General features: G+C 43.6%; 1 protein-coding gene across 1 annotated transcript in view; it reads left to right on the forward strand.

The window, feature by feature from the left end:
- The window catches only part of CDH13 (cadherin 13), a 985,922-nt gene that overhangs the window by 308,297 nt on the left and 663,046 nt on the right, over positions 1 to 14,579 (forward strand). The window lies entirely within an intron of this gene.

The following is a 14,579-nucleotide window of genomic DNA, read 5'->3' on the forward strand; positions in this document are numbered from 1 at the left end:
GGCCCACCTGGATAATCCAGGACATTCTTCCTATTTCAAGGCTAGCTGATTAGCAACCTTAATTCCACCTGCAAAGTCCCTTTTGCTATGTCAGTTTACATATTCCTTCGTATTGCTGAGTAGTGTTCCATGGTATGGATGTACCAGTTTGCTTAATGACGGCCATCTGGATTGTTTCCAGTGTTTAGCAAATAAAAATCTGCCAAAATGTGTTTTAGCATGGCTGTAGCATTTTATATTCTATTAGAGAATTTTAAGCAGTGAAGTGATGTGATCCTATGTATGTTTTAAAAACCTTCTCTGGCTCATGGGTCAAGCCTGCCTGTATGGAGGGCAAAAGTAGTAGCAGGGAAATCATCAGGAACATTTGCAGTGTTCCAGGTGAGGCATGGTGTGGGTGAGGTTGAGGTGGTAAGAAGAAATTGGACAAGAGGTAAACATTGAAGATAACTGACAATTGCTACAGAATCACTCATGGAAATTGAGAGCAGGAGAGGATTCAAGGAGGACTCCTATGCTTTGGGCTTGAGCAAGTTGATGAACGGTGGTCCAGTTTGTCTTGAGAATGGGAGGACATGAGGGGAGAAGTGAACTTGGGGAGGAGGTGAGTGCCATGTTTAATTTGATGTGCCTGTCAGATTTCCAAGTGGAAACACTGAGTAGACAGAAATAGGAGTCTGGAGCCTGGGGGAGGGTTTGGAGGCTGGAAAGACTGAGGAAAAAGATAATGTATATACAGGTGCCCAACTCAAAGCCTGGCATAATCAAGAATTGTCCACTTGATCTGGATCTCCAAGAAGAATTATTTTCATCTTCTGGGCTTCACAAGGAAAATCACACCTTGGGTTTCAGTTTCAATAGCAAGTACAGTAACTACATTAATGTGCAGATCGGAAACAAAGAGTGATGGGCACCAATGTGTCCCTTTTGGTTTATTTCTGATCTCTCCTAGGAAACTTCTTTGTATAAGCACATCCTAGAGGCTTTTGTCTTTCATTTGTCTGTAGCAAGGTTCAATGTGTTTTCTCTTTTTTAAATAATTGTTAATGCAAGAAGTCCATTGTGGTTTGTAATTATAGGAAAAACTCAACACAAGTAATTTTCAGTACTGCTGCTTCTATTTCATCCCCTCTGTCTGTTCTGCAGGGAACTTCTCTCTCAATGCCTCCTACATAACTCCTGCCCTCCTTGTGGCTTCACCCCTTCACGGCCTCAGAAACTCACCTGTAACTCCACATTTTAGGCAAATGTGTTCCCTCGTATGTTCTCTCCTAGTCCATCTTCCCTTATATCTCTAATCGCAGCTCTAATTACATAATAAATTCCATAATGTTTGATTTAAACCTGACTTCCCCCTTAGAATGTGAGCTCCGAGGGGACAGAGCCCGTATCTGATTCATATCTGCCCACTGACGCCTCAACACCTAGAACGATCCCCAGTGCATGGTAAGGGTACATAGAGTTAGCTGAATGCTCTGTATGCATTGGTGAAATGCAGGAAATACCCATTTCCCCTTGAGGTGAGAAGCCCATGGGAACAGCCTTTTCATGCCTTCCTTCTGAAGCGCTTGTAGTTGCACTTATACAGGAGTGAGAGCAAGCCCACTGGAAAGCCACGTGGAAGAACAGAAACACCCAGCTTTTCTCACAGTTGGACATGGAAATGCAACATCAGTGGCTCCTTTGAGGGAGTCCCATGCTCCGCTGTTCACACAGGGAACAACCAGTGCCCAGTGGAGCTTCAGGCTTTTGAGACCTCCAGAGTCACTTTGTGTGCACAGCGCTTTGCTTCTCAATTTGTACAGTGTAATCCTCAAAACGCTGGGAAGGAAACACATGCTAAAGAGAAAAAGGAATGGAGATGGCTGAGATCTAATAAATCCATAGTGGGCCCGCGCTGTACTTATAAAACAATCTGAACAGTAGAGCACCATGAAAAAAGAGGCATAGACTAATGTAATTTTCTTGAAGTCTCCCAGAAAGTATTTTATTCTGTAATGCAACTACATTTATGAAATGGCTTTATCTTGAAAGATCCCAAAGGGCTTACTAAGCTGGAAAGGAAAATATCAGGTATATGGCAATCTCAAAACACCACCGTGTATTTTGTGATAAGGATTGGGGACTCTATGACAGCAGGTAGCCATCTTAAAAAGCAGATAGTGGCTTATCCCATTAAACCTTCAGGGAGAAGTAAAGAGAGAGAAGATAATTGCCTACACTGGGTAGGAGTCATATAGGTTTTCTGTATTAATAAGAGCCATGGCTTTTTTCCATCCACCATGTGAATTCAGGTGACTGACTTCTATCAACCTCACTCTCCCTATTTGAAATGGGAGGCGGATATCAACTTACAACACTTCATCATAGAGGGAGGCAAAGTATGTGAAACTTCCAGGGGTTAATGGAGGTCAGAGGTAGTCAGCGTAATTTAAAAGCCATGCGTTTTAGAAAGTAAAGCATGACAACCAACAATGTATCCAACAGTTAAAATATCGTGTTCCACCCGACTTTCACCTGGCCCCGTTCCTGCCAAAATGCCTGATACTAGATTTTTCTTCTTTATCACTGTCCTGGTTCAGATATGGTAGTACCAACTTTCAGTGCATTAAAGGAGGGTGTGGGAAGGGATAGCTAGTAGGGAAGAAGAGCCCTTCATTATCTTCCAGGAATATCACCTTGCCGGGAGCTAAGAAAGGAAAGTGGAAACGGCAGGTGGGGTAACTTCGGTAACCAGCATGTGCTGTCAAAGGATGCACTCCCCAACAATTAAAAGTAAATAAATAGCACTCCCTTCTCTTCAAGAATATTATAACCGATCCACTCTCTCACCTGGAACAAGACTTCCTAACGTCTTCTCCTCTGCAATTTCTTCCAGCCTACTTCTACTCCCAGCCCAAACCCCTCACCATGCTCGTTTTCCCAACCCAAATGGCCCCTTGTATTTTTACTCTTCCTTCTTCCTCCCCACATTCTCTCTCAAAGGTCTAGAAACTGGGTTAGCAAAGAGAATGCTCTTCTCAGCTGGAGCAGAACAAGGAGCCACACTGGGAAAGGTAAAGGTTGAACTTGTAGTTTGACTATATTATTATTCATAATTTTTCTATGAAGTTTTAAAGAGAAAGTTGGAACCTAGTAGCATGACAGTCCAATGGAACCAAGTGCTTGGGAAAGCCTAAATGTTGCAAAAATTAAAAAAGCCCTGTGAACCAATCAGCGGAAAAGTTGACAGCATCCTGGCCACCCCCTGAGGTGCCTGGGGAGGCAGGCTCAGGAGCTGTCCAGCACTGTGTTAAGTGTTTACACACAGTGACTGCATTGTCTTGACATCAATCTGAGAAGTAGGTACTAGTCTTTCTATTTTATTATTGAGAAAACTGAGGCTCAGAGAGGCTACACAACTTGCTTAAGGTTACATAGCTGGTCAATACGGGCTCAAACATTCTGATCCAGATTGGTCTGACTCTAGAGCTTTTCTTCTCTAAGTCTTGTCTTCCATAATGTAGGGTTTTATTTTTTTGCTGGGAAAGATTCGCCATGAGCTAACATCTGTTGCCAATCTTCCTCTTCTTTTTTCCTCCCCAAAGCCCCAGTTCATAGTTGTATATTCTGGTTATAAGTCCTTCTAGTTCTTCTGTATGAGCCGCCACCACAACATGGCTACTGATGGATAAATGGTGTGGTTCCACACCCTGGAGCGGAGCGTGCTGAACTTAACCTCTAGGCTATCAAGACTGGCTCAGGCTTTTATTTTTAACTTTTGACTTTGAAGTGAATTCAGACCTACAGGAAAGTTGCAAAATGAATACAGATAATTCATGTATACTCTTCACCCAGATTTCTCAAATGTTAATATTTTGTCACATTTACTTAATTATTCCTGCCTCCCCCAACCGTTTGAGGATGAGTTGCAGACCTGATGCCTGCAGAGTGGTATTTCCTAAAAACACAGATTATTTATCTCTTCTAGAACCATGGAACAATTATCAAATCAGTAAATTAATACTGTTGAAAGAATATTAACTAGTCTACAAACCTTATTCAAATTTAGCAATTATGACACTAATGTTTTCTGATCCAGGATCTAATCCAGGATTTTACATTATGTTTAGACCTCATGCCTCTTTAGACTCTTTTAATCTGGAAGTTTCCTGAGCCTTGTTCTGTCTTTCATGACCTTGACGTATTTTGAGATTATAGGACACTTATTTTATAGACTGTCGCACAATTCGGGTTTGTGTGATATTTGCTGTGATTAGGTCCACGTTACACATTTATGGCAACAGCATCACAGAAGCATCAGTGTATCCTTATAGTGCATCAGATCAGGAAGCACAGCGTGTTTACTCGTGTTGTTACATTAACTTTGATCTCTTAGGATGGTGTCTGCCAAGTTTCTCCTATAGAAACTTAATATTTTTTACCTTTTAATTAGTAATTATCTTGTAAGGAGATATTTCCAGACTACGCAAATATCTTGTTTCTTTTCATTCTTTCACCCACTGGTTCTAGCCTTCATTGATAATCTTTGCCCAAAACAATTATTACCATGCTGGTTACCAAATGGTGATTTTCTAATTCCCTGATTCTGCCTACATTTATTTAGTTGGCATTCTAATTTAAGGAAGAGCTTTCAGTTCTCCCCCATTTGTTAACTTATTTTCATTTTTAACAGTTATCAGTACAGGCTTAGGGATTCTTACTGTATTCTGTGGGGTTATAATAGGTTGCTAACATTATGTACCCTCGTGCTCCAGTTGTCCACAATTCGGCCAATGGGAGATCTAATACACAGTTTTTATACCCAAGGATCCTGACACTTCATCTCTTATTGCTTCACTTAAAATCTGCCACCTCCCATTTCCCTGCCTTGAATACTTTATTTGGAGAATTTGTTATTTTCTAAGAAGTCCTCAGACCCAGTGATCCAGTGACTGTCTGTTCTTGCTGACTAACTCTTGAAATAATTTTTTATTTTTAAAGCTGGTGGTAGAAATGAAGGGAGTTAAATGGCAATTCTCCCAGGAGGCCACACTCGTGGCCCTGCCAGCTGCTGGGAGGCATAAGGGAGTGACTACAGTCTCTCCTGAGCACTTTTTGCTTTCTCATTTCTTTATATTTTTGAACACATTCTACCCTCTGCCCAGGTGAACTCTAACTCCCTACATTAGCCTGAAAATAGACTGACTCCAAGACCCATCTCTTCCTCTGTGAGGCCGTCTCCATTCCTTAGGCAAAAGTAATTATTCTCTTCTTGGCAGCTCAATAAACTGTTAGTACAGCCTTTTATTAGAGAATCAGTCACAGGGCATCTTAGTTTTGTTATGTTTTTGCCATTTTATTCCCCTCCATAGGCCGTGAGCTTTGCATAAGTGGTTCTCACACATGTCTGCATTAAAGGATAATAAACATTTTTAATGCTTTAAAATGCATCAGAATCTATTTAAGATCATTATACAAACCATAGGTCAGCAAACAGTTTGTGCCAAGAGCCGAGTGGTCTTCCTGGGTGTTACAGTTTCTCTAACATCTGCTCAACTCAGCCCCTGTATGGTGAAAGTTCCCATCAAGAAAGACATAAAAGAATGAACATGCTGTGTTTCAGTGAAACTTTATTTACATAAATAGGAATGGGGCTGCATTTTACCCCAGGGCTATAGTTTGTTGACTCCTGGTTTCTAGTACTTTGAGATCTTCTCAGTGTTTAAATCACCTTCCACTGGCTATCCCTAACTTCCCCTGACTCATGCCTGCATGTCCTTAGAGGCTCCGCTTAAACCTCACCTGTTTGGAGGGAGGGAGGGAGGAGCTCCCGGATCTGTGTCATACAGTAAGTTGCAGCACTGCATTTTGCATCTCTCCCCCATTAGTTCCCTTTCCTGTCACTCTTCACTGTTAACTGTTAAATATTGGTTTCGTGTCTGTCTTTCACACTTTAGTGAAATTACCACAAGAACAGGTCACTCACTTCCTATGCCAGGGTCTAGCACAGGACCCACTCAGCTCACGGCACTCTCTAAAAAGAGAATGCGTAAAAGGGCAACACAAGGCCTTCACATAGAGTAGCTTGCACAAGCTGTAGCAGATACTGCGGCCACTCCACCCATGTCCCCACTCCTTACCACTCCAGGGCCTGCTGGCCTAATTTACTTGCTAGGCAACAAACACACTCCAGGAGCAGCCCTCAAACAAAGACCTGAGGAGCAAGTTTATAAATACCCCAGCTCCCTCACGCCTCAGATGTGGTCACTCTGAGGCTTCCAGGATTCCCCAGCAAGATTTGGTTCTAGTTTCCTACACTGACAGTTGATTTAATAACAAACCTTTTGTTGGCTGCGTTGCCTGCCTTATCTCATTTCCTATTCACATATTGGGTCTCCCTTTGCTTCCCAAATAAACTACTTGCACTTGAATCCTTGAGTTAAGGTCTACTTCTGGAGGAGACAAACATAATCTTCATAACAGCCCTGTGGGGTATGTAGCCTCACCTGTATTTTAAAATTAAGGACCACAGGGCGCAGGTATTGAGGCCATCCAGCACGTGCATGGAAGAGTCAGAATCTAAGCCTGAGACCCCTGACTCCCGGACATGATCCCATTCACCAGGTTTTTCCCGACAAGCGTTCAACCAGTGTGCGTCGAATGACTGGATGGCTGAATGTAGTTCTGATATAAACTTAGCTTCCCAAATTCAACCCTGAATTCAAATGGTTTCTTGTTAGTCCTAACACAGTGTCGAATGAATAGATCACTCTGTTAAGATAAGAATGGAGTGTAAAAAAGCACAGACATTTAAGTCACTTCAATTATTTCCCCACAACTGCCTGTGCCCTAGGTGCTACCTCTTCCGGATCCTGTTTGAACACGGGAGTATCTTCTAAATCCCAGTCTTGCAGTGATTGATTCTGCATGGCCATTAACCTTGTTTGCAGTGATTGCTCCGCTCTGAGGAGGATTACCCTGGAGGGGAGCCTCTTCAGGCGTTTAAGGCATTAACCCCCTAGTCCAGGAAGTCCTATATTGCTGAACGCAGCTGTAAGCTTATTCATACATATTTCACAGCAACTTCCACAGATGAATTTTGAACAGAAGAAGGTCTGGTCAGTCTAGGTGAGGACAGCATGCGGTAAAGTTGAATCCCAGAGCTGAAACTCAGGGGCACTGATTAGGCATGGGGCAGGACCAGGGCTTAAAACCATGGGGGAAGGACACCGAGGCAAGAGAGGAGAACAGTCACTGAGCAGACTCCATCACAGAGAGCTGCTGTAGAGAAATGGATCGGGCAGACAGAATCGGAGTGTGGGAGCTGTGTTTGGGTGAGAAACAGGGAGTGGCAAAGAGTAAGACAAGGGAAATGTTCATTCTGTTTCTACAAGGGCTCTTGTGTTGCTGAGTTGAGTTTCTAAGTTTACAGCTTCTGTCTTGAAACTTCTTTAGCAGAATAGCACAGTGGGCTAGCTCAGTCTCTGGAGCCTAGGTCTCTAGTTTCTGCTAGTCATGAGACCTGGCGAAGATATTTCACCTGTCTGTATCTTACTCCCCTCCCAAAAGTGGGATAACAACAGCACCTTCCCCACAGAGTTGCTGGGGCGAGAAAATGACTAACTCCACATGAATTGCCAAGGATAGTGCCTCTCCCTTGGAAAGCATTCAACACACGTCAGCTGTTTTTAATTTTATGGGTGGTAGTATTCTTCCAGAAACATTCATCAAGATTGGCACCATTCCGTGAACCAATGCCATTTGAGTATGATCAGTGAAGTGGTTACCAAGGCAAGCATCCACCTAATCCTTAAAACCACTCAGAAAGAGCTTGTCAAATTCTTTGCTGAAATTCACATAAAAGTTCTACCGCAAGTCTGTGTTTTGCCAGGAAACCAGGTCACCCAGGCACGACTTGATTTTAATGAACCCTTGCAGGCTTCCAAAGGCCACCCCCTTATTTTCTTCTTAAAGTGTTTAAAACCATCACTTTAATGATGACTTCAGGAGTCTTGACCCATAACAATGTCAGTCTCATTATTAAATCTCAGAATCTAGTGCCATCTTTTGAAATATCCAGAGGTACTTTCTAGCCTTTGTCTCAGCACTCTCCCATTTTTTTCTGGGTTGAATTTATTTAGAGCAACCAGGTACTGTCCTGCAGTCCATTTACCCAACCTTGGGTTTCTTCTCTCTTCTACCAGTGTTAGTTCTGCATTGTCATTCTGATGCTCACTTTTCTTGACATTTTGTCTTGAGACGTTAGAGGCAAAACAGATGCTTAGGAGATCTACGTTCTCTTTGCCACCCCTCTCCTTTGCTCACCTGGAAGAAGCAGACTTTATGATTCAACTTTCTGTTCCAAACTTAGCTTTACAGGCCATTTGGGTGTCCTTAGAAATTTTTCTATGTGTCAGCTCATATGAGACACCCCACTCCAGATGTCTTGTTTACACACTGTTCACCGTTCAGTTTAACAAAACACATATTAGGTACCTACTGTGAGGCAGGCATTGTGCTGCGCTTCAAAGGTACAAAGGAAACAAAATGTAGTCCCTGCTCTCAAGAAGCACACGGTAAACTGAGAGATGCAAACAGACAAAGACAAGACAGTGTGCAAGAACTCTGTTAAAAATCTATACCGCAGAACTGAGCAGCTCCACCTCAGGACTGGAGGTAGTCAGGGATGGCTTCACTGAGGAGATGGTGTTTGAGGAAGGCTTCTATTTTTATTCTCCCTTATTCCCTTTATTCTGCAACCCACCCCATTTCCTTCTCTAGTCCCATGGGTAGCCGTTAGCAATGTGTACAAATAGGTCTTTTTGCTTGTATAGTATTCATGCAAAATGCATATTGCCATTTTATGTGTGTGTATTTAGTTTTTAAATTGACATAAGTGATCCTGTGTTATATACCTTATTTTATTTTTTATTTCCCTTCAGTAAGTACTGTTTTTAAGGTGCAGTCATGCTGCTCTGTGAACATCTAGGCTCTTACTTCTAATTGCTGCCTATCCCGCTGGGCTGTGCATCCTCCACATTTCACTTTTCCATTGTTTCAGTGTGGAACATCTATTGTGGTTCCCAACACTCCAAATAACTCTACAGTAACACGCTTTATGACTTACCTGTGGACCACTATGAGAAGTTTCTTGGATCTTATATACCCAGGATTACAATTGCTAGGTCATACGTCTGGCAGGCAGAATAGTGGCCCCCAAAGGTGTTCTAATTCCCAACATTTGTGAATATGTGACCTTATATGGCAAAAAGGGACTTTTCAGATATGAATGGGGAGACGATCCTGGATTGTCCAGGTGGGTCCAGTGGAATCACAGAGGCCATTAAAAGAGAAAGGGCGAGGCAGGAGGGTCAGAGTCAGAGAGATGTGATGATGATACACTGCTGTCTTTGAAGATGGAGGGAGGAGCCATGAGCCAAGGAATCAGGCAGCCTTTAGAAGCTAGAAAAGGTGAGGAAACATATTCTCCCCTGGAGCCTCCAGAAGGAATGCAACCTTGCCAACACCTGGCTTTTAGCCTGGTCAGACCCATGTCAGACTTCTGACCTCCAGAACTATACAATCATGCATTTGTGTTGTTTTCAGCTACTGAGCTTGTGGTAATTTGTTGCAGCAGCAAGAGGAAACTTATGTATAAGGTACGCCTAAACTTATTTTGACTGAAATGCTGCCAGATTACTCTTCAGAGTGGCTATCCTGGTCTATATCTCCTACAGCTGCACACGAGCTACCCCTGTCTCCACACCAGTAGTATCCTTTGAGCTAACCCTGCTTTCTGATTTCTGTTAGCCGTATGAGTATAAAGCACAAATAAGTCTTGAAGAGAGAATCAGAATTCCCCAAACCAAAGTGGGGCGTGGTGGGGTGGCATAGGGATGGTCTTGAGCCCCTGGCTGCTGTGGTTGGGTGGGCTGGTTTGGGGGCAGTTGTTGGTGGAGTGGGTATGTAAGTCATCGGGGCACCCAAGATGGGGCTTAGTTCTAAGGGGCCCATATGGAAAGTAAGTGGAGACAAGACCAGTACTCCTCACGAAGACATGGAGCTTGTGTTCTCAGTGGAAGAGAGAGCCCCAGACAGTGGGGAGGCAGTGTTAGGTAGTGATCAGAGGCAGGGCTGGGTGTCATTCCCAGTTTCACAGCTACTGTGTGACTTTGGGCACATACCTTGGTGTCCTGCCCAGTGTGACAGGGATAATAATATAGCCTGCGTCGTAGGACTGCGCTGAGGATTCCATGAGGTCGTGAAGGTGAAGCCCTAATACAGTGAATGGTAAGTAGTTAGCACCCAATAAATAATGATAACAATATTAATAACATTCTCATCATTACAATTATAATAATAATAAGATTCTTACATTTCTCAAGTCAGTCCTTCCTAATTTATGGTATCTGTTGCTGACCTTTCTCTGCTTGCTGGAGAATAATGTATTGCAATCAATTTTCACTTATTTAAATGCAAATAATTGTATACATTATTTTCAAGTACATCTCCCCCTTCTTGACTACTTGCCTCACACACAACCCCATCCCTAAAAAAAATAGTCATCTCCTTTTTATGGTCGTTCACAGCATAAAGCGATTTTAGACTCAACTCGTTTTTCTGACATCTTTCCTGCAAGCTCTCTCCCTCAACAGTTTTTGGGAATAAATAATGCACGAGAGGAGAGAATAACAAGGACCGTATAAATGGCAGAAAACAGCACTGTAAGGATTCTATGCTGTGAAGAGATGAAAGCACCTGCTCAGAAGGCTGATAACAAAGTGAGAGAGAAATGCAAAGGCATTGATAAGGGAGGAAAGGGAGGCATTTTTGAGATGAGATAAGATTTACCGGAGTTGAAAAGTAGATGACTCGGGAGACAGTTGAAGAGTCTTCATTAGACAGGAGCTCTGGAAGAGGCACACCAGTGGGGACCCGGGTTTTGAAGGCCTTGGGCTCTGAAGAAGTTAGCAAACAGGAGATCCCACTTCCCAGGTTCTCTGAAGCCTTCTTTGACTTGCCTGCGTGGAGGCAGTTTCTTCCCGTCAGAGTCCCACGACTCTCTGCTTACCTCTAACAGAGAATGGATTGCCCTCAATGGCAATTGTAGATTTGTATGTCTCTTCAGTCTTCTGAAGCGCCAGGCAAGACTGTATTTTAGACAGTTTTCTAGTCATCCTCATTATGGATTAAAATGATAACCATTAGTCATTTGCTCTGTGCCTGTGCCAAGTGCTTTGCATGCATTATATAAAATATGCCTCGTGGCAACCACAGATGCCCGCTTTACAACAGGGGAAACTGAGGCACGTGGACAGTGAGACTCGATTACAGACACATAGTGGTAGACAATGAAAGTGGGATTTGCACCCAGGCATTCTGACTCCTGAGTAGGGCTGTTGAGGTTCTGTTATCCCCCAAACCAAGTATGGTGCCGGGCACAAAGGATGCACTCAGCAAGTGTTTGACTTGTGAACAAATTATAGTCCCTGAAAGTCAGCTGGCTGGTTGGTGGCACCAGGAATCAGGACTTCCATCCTTCAGGCCTGGCCACATCGGGTGGGTGGGGGCAAGGGATGGGCACTTTCCAGTTGCCAAGGCAAGGCTTATGGCTTATTCTAAGAAGAGAGCATGAAACTCTTGATCCCTCAGTCTGGCTTTTCCATGTCTATTCTGGGCAGTCTGTCCATCCCAAAGAGACAGTGACAAGAAGAGAAGAGCAACAGTTACCTCTTAAAGGATTTTTAAAACAAGTAAATATACAGCTGGAATACATTTTTAAAACCTACCCTTCAAATATTCTTAAAGGCGTCTGTACCAATCAGGTTGCTAAGTTCCCAAGATTGGGTTCCATTTGAGTTTTCCCTGGCCCTGCCTTCTCTGGGATTGTGAGATGGAGAGTTCCAGCCATGGTCCTGACACCCTTTGTAGGCTGCACAGTTGGACGGAACCTGGTGGGTATGGGAGAGAACCCCTAGCCCTGGGAGGCACAGAGAGGGTCAAGCTATTAAGCAGGAGCTTAATAGTCATTTTACTGTCAGTATTAAGTTACTCAGACCAACAAGGAGAATGTGGTGAGCCTTTTCCTGCCACGCTTTTCCTAAAGAGGGAAACAAGATCAGAACAAACCACAGCTGCAATTAGCAGGGAGAGGTGTGGCATAACAAAAACACCATTTATAAATGGGTAGGTAGAGTGAAGGGAAACCACAAGGGGTGGTGCAGCACCAGGGACTAGTAAGGCAGCCAGCAGTCACCAGCCCTGGCCTCTAGGGGCAAGAGGAGGGAGCCTTCCTGGGAACTTCTGGAGAGGGCAAGGCCACTGCAGAGAGGGTTACCTGACAGGTACTGAGTCCTTCAGTTGAGAGACACAGCCAGCCCCTCAGTGACCCAGCAGGGAGGGAACAGAGGAATAAATACCTGCATTCCCTGCCCCCCCCCCCCCCCCCCCCCGCCCCCCGGCGTCTTCTGTCTCCACTGGGTTTTGCCCAGTGGTCAAAGTCAGAGGGTCAGAGAGCACTTTGACTGAGTCCACAAAGGCAACTCTCCAGGATGGCAAAGGGAGGACAGCAGGTCAGGATGGAGTAACCAGGAGTTATCCGCAGTGCTGGACACAAGATGGCTCATTGAAGATGACGTAATAAAACACGGGATTATACATTTAAGATGACTAACCAATATATTTTAAAACTCCTAGAATGTGATGTTCGATGGCTCGTCCCATGGAGCAAAGTCCCATACACACAGCCAGAGCCCCTCCAACTTCAAAGAATCTATCCTTTTGGGGTGCCTTTTTCTCCATGAACCTTCTTGTCTCCTCTGGTCCTCATCTTTCCATGCTCATGACCTCTTAATTGTCAAGAAAATGTTTGTTTCATGGCCAGACATTTATGAGAGCGAAAAGGAAACAACGGGTTTACTAAAGTCTCTGTGTCAGGAAGTTCCTGCTGGCTGCTCCCTTTGTTAATCGAGTGTATTGAGACCCTTCTGGTGCTTTGTACTTAGTGATTCGGGACAAAACATGACTGTTGTTTTTTTTTTTCCTTCCACAAAAGCTGTCATTTCAGCACAAAGGAAGACTGGGAGCCTCAGAAGCTCCATCATCAGAGGGTTCAGCTGCTTGTGATTGGCCTACATGCATACAAATATCAGCCGAAGGCGATTTTCGAAAGGAACTCCATTTCTACGGGGATGTTTTTCCACTGAGCCGGTTGCTGATTTTCACTTAGTCATTTCAAAATGATTCAAAGGGAAGGAAATAATAATAAACTTCCATTTTGCCTTTCACCAGCATATTTCAAAACTAAATTAATTCTCAACATTTTGTGAATACAGTTTGTGTCCTGATAAATTCATTCCCTCAAGAATGCTTTATTCAGGGCCGGTCCCGTGGTTGAGTGGTTAAGTTCACATGCTCCGCTGCAGCAGTCCAGAGTTTCATGGGTTCGGATCCTGGGCACAGACCTAGCATGGCTCATCAGGCCATGATGAGGTGGCATCCCACATAGCAGAGCCTGAAGGACCTACAACTAGAATATACAGCTGTGTATTGGGGGACTTTGGGGAGAAGGGAAAAAAACAAAACAGAGGAAGATTGGCAACAGATGTTAGCTCAGGGCCACTCTTACAAAAAAAGAAAAAAAAATGCTTTATTCATTTTTTTTCTCAGTTCCCCAGCTAGCAGACCACCATTCCAATTCCAAGTCTCCAATCTTGAGGCTCTCTCCCCAGTTCCCATCCCTGGAGCGTGATGTGGTAAATCAAGTCAGCTCTGTGTGAATGCCCTCATCTTCATCTCCACCCCCAGTTGTGTCCTTCCCTCCTCTCCTCTCAGAGGAAAGAATGTCTTTTCTGGCTGACTCTTAACACCTTAAGCCAATCTTTCCACCCTGGTCCATGGGGAAGCCTGTTCTAGCATTTGATTCCTTTTTCTCCATCACCTTCAGGTGATTTCTTTCCTTCTTTTTGTCAAAGATAAAAAGAACTCATACATAACACCCATCCATAATATGAAAAATACGTAAACATGTGTTTTTACTTGATCCCACTTTCTGCCCATCTTGCAAGGGCTCTTTTATTTCTTGGTGCATCTCCCTGCGCGTATGACGCTCACAGTCAGCCTTTGCTGCAACATTGTACCTTTTTTGAATGTTCTAACCAGTTCCTCCATTACAATAAACATCTCAAAGGCTACTAGAGGCTTCCTACTGACCATTCCACAGCACATGCTCCTCAGTCTCTGCAGCTTCCAGCACTGCCTTCTTTCTTTCTTATCCCGGCCTTGAAATTGGTCCTCTTATGGCCTCTATAGCTTAACATTCAGTTTCTCCTCCTCCCTTCCTGTCTGAAGGCTGTTTCTCGCCCTCCTTCCATTCTGGAAAAGGTCGTATAGCATTCTATTTAAGGACATGGAATATGAAGCCATATTTCCTTGATTCAACTTCTGGCTTTAGCACTTACTATCTGTGTGATCTTAGGCAAGTTATTTGAAATTTTTAATCTTGGCTTATTCATCTGTAAAATGGGGATAGTAATACTTAGTGCATAGGGTTGTAATGAGAATTTATTTAAAACGTTTAGAAGAGTCCCTAGAAAATA

This window comes from Equus quagga, chromosome 13 (assembly GCF_021613505.1).
Source record: "Equus quagga isolate Etosha38 chromosome 13, UCLA_HA_Equagga_1.0, whole genome shotgun sequence".
Taxonomy (NCBI): Eukaryota; Metazoa; Chordata; class Mammalia; order Perissodactyla; family Equidae; genus Equus; species Equus quagga.